Consider the following 19,184-nt stretch of genomic DNA (forward strand, 5'->3'; position numbering starts at 1 on the left):
AGCTCCACAGGGCTCCCAGAGGGCCCATACCAATTATTTAGTTGATGAACTACTTTGAAAAGTCGAGTATCCCACTGGGCCTCGTGTGGCTTAAGGCTCCTTTTCAATAAGCTCTTAGCTCTTGCTACCATCCCATTTGATTGAGCATAGCAGGGGGTATGGAATACCCACTGAATTTCTTCCTGTTTTGCCCATTCTTGCACTTCCTTGTTGGAAAAATGTGAGCCATTGCCACTTGGGATGACATCAGGGGTTGGTAGGCCTGAAAACCAAGAGGATAATCCTCTAATGGTGCTCTGACCATTAGCCTTTCAACATTTAGTTGCCATAATTAGGCCTGAGGTGACCTCTGTTCCTGTGAGGATGTACCAGTATCCCGAGGAGGGTTTAAAGGGTCCAATGTAATCACTTTGCCATGTTGACCATAGGGTTTTTCCCTCATTAATGTGTAGGGGTGGTGTTTTAGCAGGGTGATCTCTTTGCAATTTCAATTTTCATTGGGGGCATTCTGTAAGGATGGTTTCACATGTTTTCCTGTTTAGAGGTCAACCTCAGCTTTGGGCTGCAAAACAAAGTGCTTCTAGGCCTGTGTGGCCCAATTTTTGACGTAACCATTCCCCCAGTTGATACCATTTGGATCTGGCATATCTCCTGGTTTTATTCCCCTAATTCTGGCTAATTCATCTACTTGATGGTTCCATTTTATGGCTGGTCGGTCATTGTTTACATGGGCTTTTACCCATCCTAGTTTAAATGGTGCTTGTCTAGCTATATCTAATAGTAATTGTCAGCCTTCAGTTCTCAAAACTGGGGATCTACACTTCCCAATTTAGGGTTTCCCATTGACAAAGCCATTGTGTGGCACCTGCCCACACAGCATAGGAATCGACATAGATAACTTTTGCTCCCTTTTGTGCTGCTAAAACAACTGCCCTTAATTCTCCTACTTGTGTACTACCTTCACCTTCTTCTATTACTTGTTTGCCAGTGGTAATTTCTAATGCAGCGGCTTTATACCACCATTTGCTGTTTACCTTCTTTGCTGAGGCATCGGTAAACTAAATGCCTTTGGTTGGTGTTTTCTCAGTGAGAGGAGGTGCATTTAGAGTCGGTGAAGGTTTAAATGCTGTTTTAGTGCTAGTGGGTTGGTGTTTATAGGCATTTGTAGTTTGGAAATTTTTGCATGTCTTTCAGTCAATTGCATTTCATCTGCTGCTCCCACCATTTTCTGGTGGTGGGTTTCTGTGCAATTCTTTCTGGGGAAGCAGTTCCTTTTAGGACTGTTTCTAGCAAACTAAATGGCCCTCTGATCTGAACAGGTTGCCGCTGGTGTATTTTCTCAACGTGTTTAACTGCTCGGACTAAAGACAAAAGTTCCTTTTCCCATTCGGAATATCTCTGTTCTGTCTCTTTAAATGCAGTCGAGCTAAACATTAAAGGTCTTTTTGGTCCACTTGCCCGGTTTGGAATAGATTGCAATAAGTACCATGTTCTGCAAAATCCCATTCTGCTATAATAGGGTCGCAGGGGTGTACTGGCCCTAGTGACTGATATGTCTTTAATTCCTGTATTAGGGTTTTGACTGCCTCTTCATGTTCTGGGTTCCATTTCCACAGTTTTCCCTTTCATAAAAGTGAGTATAGTGAGTGAGCATTCATAGAAAATCCAGGCACATGTTTCCTCTGGTATCTAAAGTACCCATAAGTTGATGTAATTCTTTCCTAGACTGGGGCATCTGTAGCGTTTCTATTTCACTTAGGGTGTCCAGTGGGATTGCTGCACTACCTGCAATCCACCAAGTACCTAAAAATTTTACTTCTCTACTCAGTCTCTGACATTTTTCTGGTGGGATTTCAACTTCTGCTTTATGTAGTGTTTGCCACACTACTGCTGCCACTTCCCCACTGTTTCAGAGGAGGTCCCTCCGATTAGGATATCATCTATATATTGGTATAGTTTCACATCTTCAGGGAGTGAGACTGTTTGTAAGAGTCCAGCAAGCGCAGCATGAGCAATCGTGGGTGAACGTTTATATCCCTGTGGGAGTCTGTTAAAAGTGTATTGTATGCCTTCCCAAGTAAAATCAAATTTCTCTTCATGCTCCTCCTGCAAGGGGACCATAAAGAACACATCTTTCACATCTAGCACTGACATCCACAGGTATGCGGCTGCTTGTAGCATGGCTGTTAAAGTTGCAATACTAGGTACTGCAGCCATTAGTGGAGCTGTGTTGACATTTAGGCACTGATAATCAATTGTCAGACACCATCTCGCATTTGGAGTTCGGACTGGCCAGACCGGTGAATTGTATGGGGAATGGCTTCTGGAAATAATGTGCCATTTTTATAGGTCTTTTATTACTTCAGAAATTCCGTTTCATGCTGCAGCAGAAATCGGGTATTGCTGTACATTAGTAACTTTCGAATCAGGGAGTGTGGTGGCTGTGCGGAGTACACACGCTGTGGCCTCCCAATTTTTATCAGGGTTAGGGTCGACATTTGAACTGAAGGACCACACGCTGCCGTCCAGCAGGCATCAGGTTCGGCTGTTCAAAACATCAAAATGCAAAATATTTTCATTGTGATCTTTTACTGCAAAGAGAGTAGACGACATGCGCTTCTCACCCAGGAGCCTGTAAATTAACTTTCACGGTTTGGCAAGTAGCACTTGCTCTGTTCACTCCAGTAATTTTAACCCTTTGCCGTCCAGGTTGTACACCCGGCATCTCAGCATCCTGTTGTGTTAATATTGAAATTTGTGCTCCCATATCTATTAGGAATTTCACCAGTTGTCACTGAGGGGCAGCTGGGATCAGAATGTATTCTGCTTTAATGATAGGTCTAGCTTCATATTCAGGGAGATTTGAGGGAAACAAAGAATCATCCTCCCCAGATTCACTATCGTTGGGGTCACCCCACATGTTGTGATCCCATTCTTCAGGGGGAGCAATTAATTTTATAATCTGTACAATGTCAGGAGGATGGGGAGCCTGCATAAGCAGCATTTTGGCCTTTTCTTCCAACGTTTGTGTTTCCTCCTTTTCTTCCTGTAATTGTTTCTGTAGCTGCTCAGTTTTCAAAGGCAGTATTAATTCAGCTGCCTTTCAGCCTTCTATTTCTTCCTTTAGGTTCTGCTCCTTTTTATTGTTATTCTTCCTATCCTGATAAGCAGCTTCTAAACAGGTACCTAGCATTTTGCATATAATTCCTTTCCCTTTTCCATCCTTTATATGCCTTCGGCCACCTTTAGCTGTTCTTTCACAGCTTCCCAATCATGCCAATTATCACGAGTCCATTTATCTGAGAATCTGGGACTCGGACTTATTCCATGCTTCCGTAAGTAATCAGTGATATTACTTGCCATCCTGCCAACTACACCAATTTGTCTCGAATCCTGATTTAGGATCCTGCTGACTATGCCAATGTATTGAGAACCTGTGATTTAGATAGCTTAAAAAATCACCATCAAAGGTATTAGCAAAATTGGTTTTAATATGGTGTTGTAAAAGTGCAATTTAACAACGTTCGATGGCAAAGTTCCCTCTGTTAATTACTGCATGGGAGAAACATACAAAGGAAAAGTGGGTTACACTCACGTCAGAATGATTCACAGAGAGTCCGGGGATACAAAAGTGTATGGAGGACCCTCCTGTTGAGTCACGAGGTTCAGAGTAGACCCCCTTGCTTGCTAAACTCCTGATGGAGCTTAGGTGCGGCTAGGTCCAACCTTAGTCTCAGGTTTGGACAACAGTTTATGTCTAAGGGATTATACATGCAAAATGTATCAATTCAGCATGCAATCGACGTTACCAAGACAAAATCAAAGTTACCATACTGCAAGGTTATGCGCAATATCGGTCGCTTACCAAAGATCTGCCGTTGGTAAAAGGTCTCCCTGCCTCAAGCAGCAACCTTGAGAGGTGTCCCAGCTCCAGGGGAGATCACCGCCGTGCAGCCACGCTGCCTAGTGGGGAGAGCTCAAAGAAGGCTCCCGTAGGCTGTCGTATTTATGGGATAAAGTGGTTGGCTCGTAGTCAAATTACAGGTGATAGGAAAGGTACGCATGAGGCTCCTTGTACCCACAACTTTCTTTGTTCCGTGGTAAATGAGTCTTGGAAAAGCCACCCGCGATTCATGTGTCAGTCGCATGATGGGTGTCCCAAGCTCATGCATCGATGCTCTCCGTGCCACTCGGCCTCTTTGTGGGTTCTCAGAGAACAACAGACTGGAACCAGAGGGGTTCTTGGCCCGGCCATGGCTCAGGCCTTTACCTCCTTTGGAGCCTGTACCAAACTCCTGCTAGTCTGGTTCAGGGGGCGAGTGCGTCCATCACAAAAGGCTAAGGAAAAAACAGTAATAAAAATTTGAATGGAAAACCGTAGATTGATAAAACTGCATGATGCAAGATATAATTGATCTGTACAGAATTGCAATCAGCGGGTGTAGTTTAGGCTAGGAGTTTGATGAAATTTAGATGCATTTGATATATTTTCCACAAGTACATGTCACTATGAGCATGCATTCCTGGCATTTCTGTTTGTGGTTCTGATTCTTCTTACTTATAGGAAAGTAAGCACTCTCAGTAAGCACTTATTGACTGTTTGTGGTACTAAATGTGACCTGCAAACTCTTCTTCACAGCCATTGCTCAAGTACAACTTCATGTCAGCCCAAATCTGTGGTCCTGCTTCTGCTTACTGAACAGTCATGGTCATGTTGTCGTTTTTACCAGCATACTGCTGTACACACCTGTGACATCACTGCCTGACACCTCTGATGACATCACCTTGCAGCAAAGAATGACTGCTTTTATGCTTTTCACTGGTAGTAGTCCACACAAAAGACCACAACCACCAATTAATCTGTTTAGTCCTCGAGGCTGAGCAGTGCCTACACAGTGCATACACTCTGTGTTGCACCGATTAGAAGTGGGTATCTTTATCTTTACCTAACCTTGAAGGTGTCACTGAGTGACCTTGAAGCCATCTTTAGTGTTGTAATGATTTTATCTTTTCTCCTTTCTTTTCAGACTGCAGACGCTCAGCCAGATGACCATGCTATCTGCCTAGAAACCTCTTTGCCTCATTTCCACGTGGTGATGATTTTCATCCTCCCTCTCACATTAGACATCTTGACCACACAGTGACTGCCCATCAACTTCATTCTTGTTGGGGTTCAGCTTTCATCAGCTCTTCACCAAAGTGTTGATTTAGGTGAAGTATTATCACAGCTGTGTGAGGGTAGCCTTTTCTTTGTCCAAAAAAGTGCAGAACAAGGTGCAATCTCTTGTACTGTTGCTGTCTTTGGCACGGCTGTAGCTTACCAGCTGTCCCAATTGATAAATTTAAGGAGTGATAATGCTAGAGAGGGGACTGGACTTTGTTACTTCATAGTGAAAAGGCTTTAGGGCTAATACTAGTTGACTCAGGAGAAAAAAGATCGGGAGACTGCAGTTTGGAGGTTGTTTAATACCGTATCAGGAGGACAAATACTTCCTTCATCTGTGAGTCAGCTCTGTAGAAAAAAATAATTAAAGAAACTAAAATTGAAGTGCAATAGCTGTAAATTACTCTGAATGATGATAATAAACAGAGAGCAAGCAAACAAAAAGCCACAAAAGGAGTAAGAACCAGAAGGGCTATATCTTTTATTTCTTTGGTGTTATGGTGATATGACTCATCCCTCTGTGGCTTGTTTTATTTGGTATTCATTAATCACTCCACATATAACTCCCTGACTCATCTAAGCTTGGAGCTAAACATCTCAATTTTTGAAAGAAGTTTCATGCTCGGGAAAGTCACCAAGTTCACAAAATTGTACGTCTGTGTCTACGAATTGCTAGGTCTTAAGGAGGAGAGCTTCAGATTTTCCCCCACTGGCCTACCATTCTTCTTCAAACCTGTCCTAGAGGACACACCTCTCTGAGCACAATAAATATTCAGTCGCCTTGCTTGTTGACTGTGGTCTTAAATGTGAAACAGAGCACTTAAGCAGTCATGTACTTCTCATAAAATGGAAGAGACAAGCGTATTTTTTCATTTTGCTTCTGATTTGAAGCAGTGCTTCAAGGATGAAAGGTTTTTTGTCTTACTTCCCAACTAAGATATCCCAACACAGATTCAGCTGACCTAAACTGTAACATTATTTCTGGCTGTGCAACCTGCGTTTAAGACTCTCTGCTGCTTATTGTGCTGGTTTTGGCTGGGACAGAGTTAATTTTCTTCATAGTAGCTAGTATGGGGCTGTGTTTTGGATTTGTGCTGAAAACAGTGTTGATAACACAGGGATGTTTTCTTTACTGCTGAGCAGTGCTCACACAGAGCCAAGGCCTTTTCTGCTTCTCACCCCACCCCACCAGCGAGTGGGCTGGGGGTGCACAAGAAGTTGGGACAGCTGACCCCAAGTGACCAAAGGGCTATTCCATACCATATGATGTCATGCTCAGTATATAATGCTGGGGAAGAAGAAGGAAGGGGGGGGACGTTCAGAGTGATGGTGTTTGTCTTCCCAAGTAACTGGTATGTGTGATGGAGCCCTGCTTTCCTGGAGATGGCTGAACACCTGCCTGCCCATGGGAAGTAGTGAATGGATTCCTTGTTTTGTTTTGCTTGTGTGCGCGGCTTTTGCTTTCCCTATTAAACTGTCTTCATCTCAACCCCCGAGTTTTCTCACTTTCACTCTTCTGATTCTCTCCCCCATCCCACCAGGGGGGAGTGAGCGAGGGGCTGCGTGGGGCTTAGTTGCTGGCTGGGGTTAAACCACGACACTTATGTATCTCAGAAAACTTTTTTTCTGTTAAATATCAATACCAGCTCCCAAGGGAGCTGCTCCCGAGCAAAGCAAGCCTTGAGGTCCCTGGAGCGTGCTCTGTGGGGGAGGGCTCCACTAGATGGCAATGTGTATCCAGATTCTGTTTCCATCTGCTTTAGTGGGAGATCTTCCAAGCGCATCAGCAGATTTTGCTGGTGGAATAAAATATTAAAAAGTTCCATATGACAAAAACCTGATTTAATTAAATAATCTTGATTATTTTGTTTAAATTAAAATCATCGTGCATTGTTTTAATATTGCCAGATTAATGTGCAAAAAAAGGATTGTTTTGTAAAATGTATGTTTTCTTTCCCTGCCCCACTCTGTATCGTAAAATATATCTTTGTTCACACAGTATTATTTTATTGAGACAGATGACTCTGTATAGCAAATACAAGTAATTATGTCCATTCATAATTCAGATAATACCCTTTTTTAGTGAAGGAAGCATTGCAAGTTAATTGTGCCTGTCTTTGTATTGCTTTCTCTGCTTGGCTCTAGCTTAGTTGAAGGTTGCGTTTGAGAGCATCCTGACTCATACACAGAAATTGTAAACCACCAGTCAGTCCCCTACAGATTAGGGAGGTCTTCATGGGTCAGAGGGATGAATGCGTGTGTGTGTGTGTGTTTCTCTTGTGGAAAGAGATAGGCAGAAGATACTTTCCCAGCGATGAAAGGCAGGAATAACTCCCTTTTCAACCTGCGTAGAAGATATTCCTGCATAGAAGATATTCCTCACTCCTTTATTACTCTTGGGCTCTGGTGCCTTCCTTCTTTACATGAAGTATTGGATAACTAGAGGCAGTTGGTCCCAGGGGCTGGGTGCAGTAATGCATGGGGAGCAGAAGGACGCGGTGCACAAGAAGCTGCATTTCACCACAGAAGCAAGGTGGAATCAGGGTGATACTGAGGGAGACTGTTTTAGCAGATTTTTAACAGTTCATCACACACACACAAAAAGTGAAGCTCATATGTGAGACAATGAAGGAAGAGGAAGCAGGGCTGTGGGAGAGAGAGAAAAACAGTTCCTCCAGGAACTACAGTACTATTAAGACCTGGTTCCCAGTGGATGTCTGTGCCTTATGGGGTCTAATAGATACGAGCTCCAATCTAACCTTTGCTGGCAATTGGAATATTCAGAGACTGCTGAGAAACACCAAGTTTCTCTTTCAAGGGCTATCTCAGGTGACTAATAATGTCAGAATGCATACTTTAGCCTCTCCATCTTTGGGGCACTAATGCGGTCTCTCTCCTTTCGTTGCCTGCCTATTTCCAAGCAACTTCCTTTGAGACCCCTTTGTCTTATTTGGCTGAAATGGAACGTAAGGTTCAAATATTGTCAAAGGGAAAGAGACCGGCAGAAACAGGCTGAGGTATGGGCACATAGCAAGAGTATGTAAAAGTAAGTTTTCATCCCTCATGGTGGTGGTGGGAAGAACAGAGTAAAAAACTTCAGTTTCTGTTCCTCGCCTGAAACTTTTGAGGAGGCACAAGGTTAGTACTGAGAAAATGAGGCTGAACTGTATCTCCGGCCACACATGAGATGACATGTATTTTAACAAAGATGTAAATATTTTAGGTGATGGATATTCATCTGAATTGGATTCATCAGGGTGAATGGAAATTTATTTTATATGCTGCTGGGCTGCTTGTCTCTCCTTTTACCCTCCTTCTAGCCTCCTGAATTGACAAGAGCCTGCTAGTTTTCACCACTAGAGCACCTGAACAGTTCTTATGAGACATGGTCACCAACTTTCCCATAATAAAGGCAGCTCTGTAGAAGTGCACATTACCGAGGGAACTCAAAAGACTTGCTTCTGTGTAACTAAATCTGTGAGCTGTAAGCATGCATTTTTAACGATTTCATTCAGGCATGTTGTTGAGTTTGTTTTGGTTAATTTAATAAGGTAAGAAACTATTTGCACAATGTTGTTGTTGTAAGCTCCCCCCCCCGCCCCGCCCCGAGTCTGGAGGTGGGTAACTGAGATACAAGGAAGCTAGGTGTAACTTTTTGAAAAGCACATAGCTGATATGGAGAGCTACCTGGGAGCTATCAGAAATGCCTGTGTATAATGCCAAACTAAAAAGGATTCTGGACAGTCCCCCTGTACTTCTTGTACATGTCTAATAACTCTAGTCCTGTGTGAATTGCTTGATGACACCTTGGTGGATGCAGGCGTTGAACCGCTTTCTACAGACATGTCTTGACACGACCACCATTTGCTTTCCCATGCAGTGGGATTGTGGAATGAAATATCTTATTCAGGATAGATGCCTCATTCAAAATAAGGCCTTGTGACCTTGGTTGTTGTGTACTTGAAAAGTTCTCAACTATATCTCAGTCCTGCAGGGAGGTAACTGCAACTGCTACAAAAACAGTATGCAAATGAAAATCATGCCCTGAAACTACTTTGGGAAAAACAAAACCCAGCATGACCCAAGAAAACAGAAAAATCCCCTCCAATCTGCCACCTGATGTCCTATGACTAATTCTGCAATTCAGTCACCAGTGCAAACCAGACCTTGAGCACACTGAACGTTCCTGCCTTGCACAATGTAAAACTGCAGATGAGCTCTTTGAAAAAATATCAACCCAAAACTGAAACACCTATTTAAAATTGGGGATGTATTAGATGACAGCATCAGCAGCATATGTCACACAGCATATGAATAAATCAAGTCGCACCGATGGCTAATGAAAGGCTTTTCAATATGCTTAACACTAAATTACTTTTGATTAAAAAGCTTACTGGAGAGACAAATGTAAACTATAGCTAGGTGCACTCACGTTAGGCAGTTATGTGCTGAATCTAATTTGAAATGGATAAGTGCTAACACATTTCATTTCCTGCATACTCAGTGAGACAATGTTCGCATTTTTTTTTTAAACAGTAATTTTGAGTGAGTCTTTCAAAGTGCTTGAGTCAGCAACACAACAAGAGTGTTTGGAAAGATGATCATGCAAATGGAACTTCAAGTGATTTAATATGCTCACCATCGCAGGTAGATAGCTTGATCTATGGCATACTTAGAATGATGGAACAAGCTGTGTACATCAGTGGCGTATTTCAAGCTGTTAGTATTCTTAGCAAATAATGTTTAATATGGGTTTATTTTTAGTCTGGAAACTTACCAGGAAATGTGATGAATAGCAAAATTATGGAAGCAACAAATAAATGAGAGTGGATATCTGGATGTAATAGCAGAGAGGACAGAGAAAATAAGCTGGTTGGGCTGCACCATAACTTTTTTTGAGCTCCTTATGCTTAATTGTGTCAGAATTGTGATTTGTTATGAGTATTCTGCAGACTGGAATTTGGCAATCTAAGAGAAATAGCATGCATGGTACTAGTCAAACTATGTAACTATGTGGGAAAGGGTGCAACACTGAGTTCAGAGTCAGTCAAAGAGGAGAAGCAAGTACCTCATTAATAGCTGAGGTAATGGAAGTACTGGAAATCGGGTAACTTTGTACCAGACAAGGGTGTTTCCAAGTGTAAAAAGCCTTGAGGTGAAGGAAAAAAAATGTTATGGATTGATAAAAGCTTTTTAAAAAGGTAGAGTCTGTAATGATTTTTAAAAATTTAGCCAATTCTGTTTGTGATTCTTTTTGCCCAAAGGTAGTTATATTGCATTCTAAACAAAGCAATAGGCATGTAGTCCTGTCCTAGCATCATCCTTTTAAAACTCCCAGAAAACAATGAGTACACTCACTCTTTACTCAGCAGCACTCCCAGAATAGTTATTGCCCTCTGAGGCAATCAGTATAAACAGAATTTTTCACAAAAGAAATGTATGCCTTTTTGGGAAAAGAAGTAGTCTTTGCAGCTCTGAAAGTCTGAATAGGTAGACACTATTTTTTGCACTTTTGATGGCACTTAAAAAAAGGTTTTGAGATGTACTGATATCACTAAGTTTTTCAGTGCAAAGGTATAGTTTGAACATAACTGATATTCTGATTTCTCTTCTGACCAGACTTTGGCCACAGTTTCTGTGATGGCAGCAGTCTGCTATCTGGTTTGGCGTCTGACTGTAGCAGGAAAAGGAGACATGAGGCCTCTGGACAATAATGAGGCAGGGTAGCGGCTGGGTGGACACAGGTCTGTGCTGAACTGAGCAGGTATAATAATACATTTGAACAGCTCCATAACAGTTGCTTTATTGTGCTTTTTCTCCTGAAATTTATGCTTCAAAGTAATAATTATTCTTGATAATAATTTGTCTTTTGGTCCAATCTGGTTGCAAGCAAATTAAAAAAACATTGATTTCCAGTAGGATAGAAATTGTAGAAAAGTCTACATTGAAAGGGACACTGGAGATCACCTCGTCCAACTTTCTGTTGAAAACAGGGCCCTGGATTAGGTTATCCAGTACCCTGTCAAGCTGAGTCTTCAGTATCTCCAGCAAAGGAGATTCACCCCTTCAGCGTTTAGTTGTCAGAGAATCACAGAACAGTTAAGGTGGGAAGGGACCTCTGGAGGTCATCTGGTCCAACCCCCCTGCTCATACAGGTTGCCCAGGACTGTGTCCTCACAGTGAAGTATTTTTTTTCCTACATCCAGATGGAATTTCCCCTGATGCAACTTGTGTCTGTTGCGTCTTCTGTCACCATGCATCCTTCACTTCATCTGCATTGGCCCTTTAGCTATTGGGAGAATGTCATGAGGTCTCCCCTGAGCCCTCCCTTCTCTAGGCTGAAGAAACTCCAATTCTTCAATGTTTCTTTGTATACCAGATTTTTCAATCCTCTAATCAACTTGGTGGCTCTTTGTTGGACCCTCTCCAGTTCTTCAGTGTCCTTCTTGAGCTGCAAAACAGGATGAATTATTCCAAGTGTGGCCTGACAAGCACCAAGAAGAATAATCACAGCCCTCAAGCTGTTGGGTTACCTCTGGCTGACACAGCCCAGGACTCTGTTGGCCTCCTTGTTGCCAGGGCACACTGCTCGCTCCGGCTGAGCTTGCTGTCCCATGGGGACCTTCCTAGCAAGACAGTTAGGTGTCCCCAGCCAGGCAGTTAGGTCTTTCACCAGGCTTATCCTTCTGTCTGATCTGATGATTCTTCTTACTCCAGATATCTTCCTAGGCTCCCCTCCTCCACTCTTTACTGCCTGTGTGTGGATCTCATGTGAGAAAAATCTAAAACATGACTTAAAAGGTTAAATTTTTCTAGTCCAAGGGAAGGAATTTTTCTAGTCCAATACAGTGTTCCTGCTAAAGGTTTAGAAAAAGGGATAGGCATGTCATGTCATGATGTAGTAAGCTTCCTGTCAGAGAAAAGATACCCAAATTGTACTTGAGCCTGGCCATTAATGAGGAGTCAGCCTGAGTATTTAACCATCCCACCTCTGAGGAAGGGATGACAGGCTGTTCTTTTTCTGTTCAGTGAATTATTTAATTAATGATGGATATGTGCATTTTACCTACCATTTACCTAACTGGTGTGAATTTTTTTTTTTTTTAGATTTTTAAGTATAGAAGAAGAGAGTCAAATACAAAAGACGTGCAACGGAGGGTACAAAAGAGGTACAACCAGCTCTCCAATCCAAGTGTCAGCCTCTGCATTGATTTCATTTTACCTTATCTGGCTGAAATATCCCAGTCGTTCATGCCAAAATCAATTACGTTGTAACTCTTCCTCAGCCAGACCAATAGTACTTCTGAACAGAATACTACTAAACCATTATCTCAGAACAGTGTTTTTTCTCTAACATTTTGAAACTGTCAACAGTTTAACTGCATTAAGGATATTATACATATTGTGTTTTTGACTGAGCACTGTTTCTAATGTTCACGTAGACTATCTCGCCTACTGAGACAAATGTCTGTTTTTCATGATTTATCACCGTTACTGTACCTATGGAAAAACGTGTATTCTTTTTGTACCAAACCCAACTTGGGGTTAAAAAGTACTATTTCTTAAATTCCCTAAATCAGTCATGGACATATTGTTATTAACCTTCTTTTAGTAAATCTCAGACTAATCCATACACATACGCTTTATAAACTGCCCTCTGCACTTTTCTGCAACCCACAGGAGAACACCTTGTTATCAGGATAAAGAAAATAGAAGAGACAATAGTCTGTACTCCATTTGCAAAAACCTTTGCAAATCTGAACTCCGTGCTTAATAGAAATACAAAGCAAAAGTTAACAATTGAAAAGGGAAAAGTAAATGTAATACATATTGCGTGAACATATTAGAGTTATATAAATTATCTGAAATCAAGTGCTTTAGAAGAAGACATGGCTTGAGTTTATAACAAAGGCTGATGTTTATCAGATCAACCTCTGATCTGTAGGTGGGTATAAATGCTGAGATAGATAGTTGGGTAGTGTTTAAGAGAGAAGTCAAGATAACTTCCAGTGATGTGTCATTGGGCACCTCAAGAAATAAGTGGTGTGATTCAGCCGAATGTTTTTCAGAGAGGGCAATGTATTGTGGCTTTAGGATATCATCCCTCCACAGCATTTCACTTCCCCACTTCTTGCAGCCATGGAATTTTGTATTCAAGCCCCCTGCACAGCACACAGCTCTCACCAGTCATTTCTTCATCTTCTGCAGTACTGCTTGCTCAGCTCATCACTTGGGCTGCAGCAGCCAGTGGATTACAGGGACGTATATACCCTCATTTGAAATCTTTTCACACACAGTTACGCCAGGGGTGGTACCCCCTCTTGGCATCTTTGCTACAGCTCTGCTTATGAGGCTTAACAACATAGGATAGGTGCAGAAAGATACTCTGGGAGACTGGGAGTGTGGAGCCTTGTAAGTGAAATGAGTAAGACTGACACAAGAGGAAGAGCTAAGATATAGATAACAGTCTAGTTACTATAGTGACGAAGGGGAGTATATATTGAATCTGACAGTGTCCTTTTCAGCACTTGACATAATATGTATTCTTTCAAAAATAACAATATAATTTAGAATAACCAAAAAAAAAAAGGCAAATGTGTAAACTGTGTATGCTGCTTTCTGGTATATGCATATTTATTTCACAAAGCTACAATGGGAAAAAACTGCAAAATATCAAGCCTGGTAACACAAAAAAACTGCATAAATAGGTATACATGAGGTGTTCCATCAATGAACTAATGACTCACTAAAACTAATGCTTTCATGTAAGCTCTTTGGTTACCTGGCAATATGTGGAATAGAATCTGATTAGTAAGAATAGTCCTGTTTTTAAAATCACCTCCCAGTTTCTGTTTTATTTGTAAACACCTGCTGTTAGCCTCCTTTGTGACACAGCTCCTACAGAGTGCATAAAGAACTGCATTATCAATTAATTTGCCTGGCTTCATTTCCCAGCTGTACATCAGTGTCACGCTATGCATTGAAATAGCTGTCTTCATAAATTTTCCAGTAGGAAATAAAAACAGAATGATACTTTTTGAAGCCTAACTGAGAACCAATAATATAGCCATATAATGTTTTCACCACTGCAAAGAGAGAACTTGCATTTCATACTGATAAAAATCCCTCCTGTTGAAAATTAGGAACAGGCTCCCCGGTAATTTTTTCCTAAGAGGCTTTAAAATGTCTTTTTCTCAAGCCTTCAGTGTTCTCTACTGCAATGCATGTATTAATATTATTATTTAATTCTTTTCTACTCTTGGATACTGTTTCAAAGAATGTTAACTGTTTGTTATCATATAGTATTTTCTTCAACTTTCATAAAATGATTGCATGTTTTAAGCTCCCCTCATCACGACACTGTTTAATTCTGCATTCTCCTTCTTTTTAAAAAGATTTCTCCCAGGTCTTAATCTTCACTTTAGACAACAGGGTGGTCATTACTCAAAGAACTATCCTGGGTGGAGCATTGATGCAGGCATTAAACGTTGATCTGTCTAATGGGTTAAGTCTGCATGAAGGAAGAGCTGGGAGGAGGTGTTGTAATACTAATGCAAAATAGCTAGGGGTGACTGGCTGAGGAGTGCCGCAAGTCCTCCTCCCAGGGTCGTGCCTCACAATGATTGCCCTGCATGTCAACGTCTCTTATCCCTGGCTTGGGAGAGCGACTTCTACAACGTGAAAGCTCATGTATGTACAACAGTCATTTAATCTTTGGCTGACTTGCTGATACTGCTGGCAGAAGGGCGAGTTTGAGCCATCTGCAGTGGTCGCATTCTGGTGGACAACTTTGCTGTAGGATCTGGGCTGAGATGGCAAACTCATTTCACATAGATTGCCTGACAGCCTTCGGATATAGCAGTGTTGGTTATTACTGACCTGGGCTGGATTCAAACTGGCAGTTAAAGCATGAAAGGCTCCATATGCCAGTATCTCCCCTGAGCCATTAGGTGACATATGGTTTCATTCTGAGAAAAATGATGTTAAGCTGATCTGAAATTATGTATGCAAAGGTTAAAGGCGTCTTTTGCCATACCTCGTGGGAGCTTTTTACAGATATTTATATCGCAGGGGAGAAATCCATAGTGTGGAAATTATAAATCCCCTCATTCATTTAGTATGCCTGTTCATGTTAAACTGAATGATCATTGGTATCCTAAAATGACTGAAGAAGCCTTCAGGCCTTACGGTTGGGTTTTTTGGTTTGTTTTGTGGGGGTTTTTGGTTTGGTTTTTTTTTTGTGGAGAGTGAGAGTAAAGATGGTTGCATACTTATTTGTTCTGTTTTCATCCAGCTATGTTAACTGCTTACGAAAAATATGCCTATGAATTTAATTTCCATCCACAGTTGCCATGTAACCTGTCCAGAGTTCTTGTATAGCCTGGCCAACAGGAATCCTAAATCTGCCTTTGCTGCTTTTAGCTGATAGGCACAGCTGAACTCCTCTTTCTGTACTACTCCAAAATATATTCAGAAAAGCTTTTGAGAAAATTTTAGAGGGTGATTGGAATAAGCTATCTACAATTGAAGATCATGTTGAAATTGTAATTTCTTCCAGGCTGTGGATAAAATTTAAAATATTCAATTTTCTTTTCCCGTTTGAGTGAGTCCTGGTATCTAAACAACAACACAGAGATTAGCTTCACCTAATTTACATATCGTGCAGTCCAGCAGAAGAAGAATCAGCAGACTACATTTCCTTTCCCCATCAAATTTTTAAGAAATCTACTAAAATTGAGCTTTAAGTACATGAATATTTATAACAGCAAGGTGACTTCATAGCTAGCTCTTTTCTGCCAGTCTGAAAGACACTTGACTGCCAGTCTGAAAGACACTGAGTAGGGGAACGGGCCCAGGTTAATTTTCCGCTACTACTAGAGTTGCCCAAAAGTTTCAGTTGGAAGGAAAAAGTAGGCTAGGAGGAGCCCAGGATCTGGACTTACAAAAATCTGTTCAGAAATATGTCTTCCAAGACTTTTGACAACACCAGAGAATTACTGCTGTGCTTACCCCTACTAGCTCTCACCTAAAATGCTTATGGCATAGTCATTTTAAGTTGAAAATTTGCCACGAAACCTGAAGCAGACCTGTTGATTTCACTGAGAATTTTGTTGTAAGTGTTTTTATTCTCCTCACATTTCCTTCTTCTTAGTATGCAATATAAGTGCAGATACTACAGTGGGCATAGGAGACACGTCATTATTCTCAGACATGGGTCTACAACTGTTGCACCAAAGAAATGTTACTTCTGATTCCCCTGACCTTTTGTTGTATATGTGTCCCCAGAAGAAAATATGCTTGTTAAGGGAGGGAAATTATATGTGAGAGCATGCCTCAAGAGGAGGGAGAGAATGATTGAAGTTTCAGGAGAAAGCCATAGGAGAAAAGATCTTTTATAAACCACAGAGAAGCCTGGAGCATACTCTGTGGGATCTGGAGGAAGAGATAAAACCAAGGAATAAAAAAGTGTGCAGTGATAGAATGATGTAAGCTACCAGGAGAAAGAAAAAGTGGTTATGAAGAATGAAAATATATATCAGACACCTACCGGAAATAAAGGTGCGACAGACTAGGAACTGATTTAGAAAAGGATCCTGTCACTAACTGTCTAAACCAGTTCATAAGGAACACTAATGGAAAAGGTTTTTTTAGTCTTTATCGCAAATAAGAGAAAATAGCATGTATTTTAGTAATTCGATTCCATATGTCATTTTTGTAAACATATTATAAAACACTACTTAGCCAAAGAATTAGAGTTGGGAATTTTAGACCACCGAGGATGACTGAGTGGATTGGAATGGCTGGCTGCTGGAATAATTCTGAGAACTGAATATATGAAATACAGTCTGTGTATTATCCCACACTCAGTATATTTTGTTTCACTTTGTTTCTGTGCCATGTCAGTCTTCTGTTTCTTTTTCTGCTGTATGCTATCAGGTATAATTAACTGCAGTTTGGTTGGGTTTTTTTCCTAGAGCTATCTACAAAAGCTCCCACTCCGTGTGTTTGTGTAGCTCTCTTAAGCACAGCCATGAAAAGAGCTGTCAAAAAAGCTGTCATGAGCTGGGCAGGGGTCAGTGCTAATTAACAGAAGGACTCAGAAGAGGAATAGTCTGATTCTGAGATCAAGCTTGGGATGTTTGGGCAGAAAAGAGCTAGGCAACACAGTTGTTTCTTTTAGTGCGAGAGTTCGTAAAGCCACAAAGGAGGAAGCTGCAGTAGTAAAGAAGAGGAGATGAAGCAGACGTGTAAGGATTTCAGTAGTGATGCTCTTCAGGCAGTGGCACTCCCAACCTCCTGCTTGCTGGGCAGTAAGGAAGGAGAGAGGGCAGACAGCTCAAGGATCAAGTTCAAGGTTCAAAACTGGGTCAAATTTTTCAGTTGCTTAAAATTTTTGCAGTCTCGTTCGATTTTAAGTGTAAGCCAGCACACTTTCACTTAATAGAGGCTAGAAGGCCTGAAGGTATAGCTGGGGAGGGAGTGAGGAAAAACCCATAAATTTATTTGTTCATGCGAGACAGAAAAGGAGAGAAGTCACTTGTGGCATTTCCCGAGTACCTTCTGAGCAGAAATGGCAGCTGAAGATCATTTCATTAAAACTGGTTGTACTGTCCCAAGACTGATTTGTAAGTTTTCCATGGGAGGACAGGGCTGTTTTATCCCAGTGTCACTGCTTTCCATAGGGAAAATTAATAATTTACATTCGGAGTCTAAAACACAGCCAAACTGTGTGAGCCTAAAGATTACATATGTCTCTGCAGAGTGCAAACCAAGATCTGATGTAAAATTTACACCAACAGTGGATGTAGAGCTTAGTAATGTGACTCAGGTTTTAAGCAGGTGGTTATTCTGGTGGCTCTGCTCTGATTTTTGCTATTTTATACTCCAGGGCTGTAAATCTTTACCATTTTCCAGTGTTTTAGCCCTTAGAGAGGCTCATTTTTTTTTTTAAAGTTACATGCTGATCTAAATTTTAACATAATTATGAACAGAACATGAAGTGTATGCATTTTAAAGGCTTTTAACCTGATATAGTTAAACCAACACTTGGGTAATAAATGATTATTTTATGCAGGTTAACCAAGGTCTTTTTCATTTGTACCTCTATTTCCAATAGGTGGCACTCCAACAATTTCTGTAAATGTTATGCTCTTTGAGTCTGAACTCTTGCAAAAGCAGAAGAGTCTGTGGAAATAATGAAAAATTGATTTGTAATTCATTTATTTTAGACATCACACCAAAATCTTATGTGTTTATGAATTTTATGTTCAAGGCTGTAAACTGGGGAAATTACAGGGGAGGAGGAGAAAGAAATTTGTGGAATTGTTGGTTTATAAAATGTTGTGAAATGCGCTATGGCAATTAGATACAGTATTCTCCAGTGATTTCCCAAGGTTACTACAGTCCTTGCCCAGGAAGTCTGGAGTGCCTGGAGTGGAGGCAGCTCTCCTCTCTGGGGTGTTCTGGTCTTTGCTCCAACAAAGAGGAGATTCTTCTGGCCCTCAGTAGAGCTGCTGCCAGTGAGAGAAAAAGGGAAAGGATAGAGTTGAAAGAGAGACCAGATTACAGGAGGACACAAGAAGGAACTATGAGGCTGGATTTACTTAAATTCATAATAATGGTAAAACATTCTGAGTAGATCGATGTGCTTACTCCTAAAGCTGGGCTGACTCCAACTCCCTGCCATTTTTTGGCTGCTGAATGAAGCTGGGATGAAATCCTGGCAACACTGAATGTGACGGCACAGCTCCATTAAGTTGAAAGAGCTGAGATTTTACCTTGTGGCACTTATCTTCCATCCATCTATAGCCATCACCTGTGCTATGGAGAATAGCAAAGCTATGGGAAAAATCATGACTACTTCTGAATGCTCTATAAATCTAGTTTAGGGAAAAAAAAAAGTGCATGTGCTTCACTTTAGATGAAGCAAGTTTGGTGACTCAGTGCGGTTGCTCTATGTGCCAAGCTGAGGAAGGACATACAATTCAAAAGACTGGGGCATCTCATTCCAGAAGAGCTT

The sequence above is a fragment of the Mycteria americana genome, chromosome Z (genome assembly GCF_035582795.1).
Source record: "Mycteria americana isolate JAX WOST 10 ecotype Jacksonville Zoo and Gardens chromosome Z, USCA_MyAme_1.0, whole genome shotgun sequence".
In the NCBI taxonomy this organism is placed as follows: Eukaryota; Metazoa; Chordata; class Aves; order Ciconiiformes; family Ciconiidae; genus Mycteria; species Mycteria americana.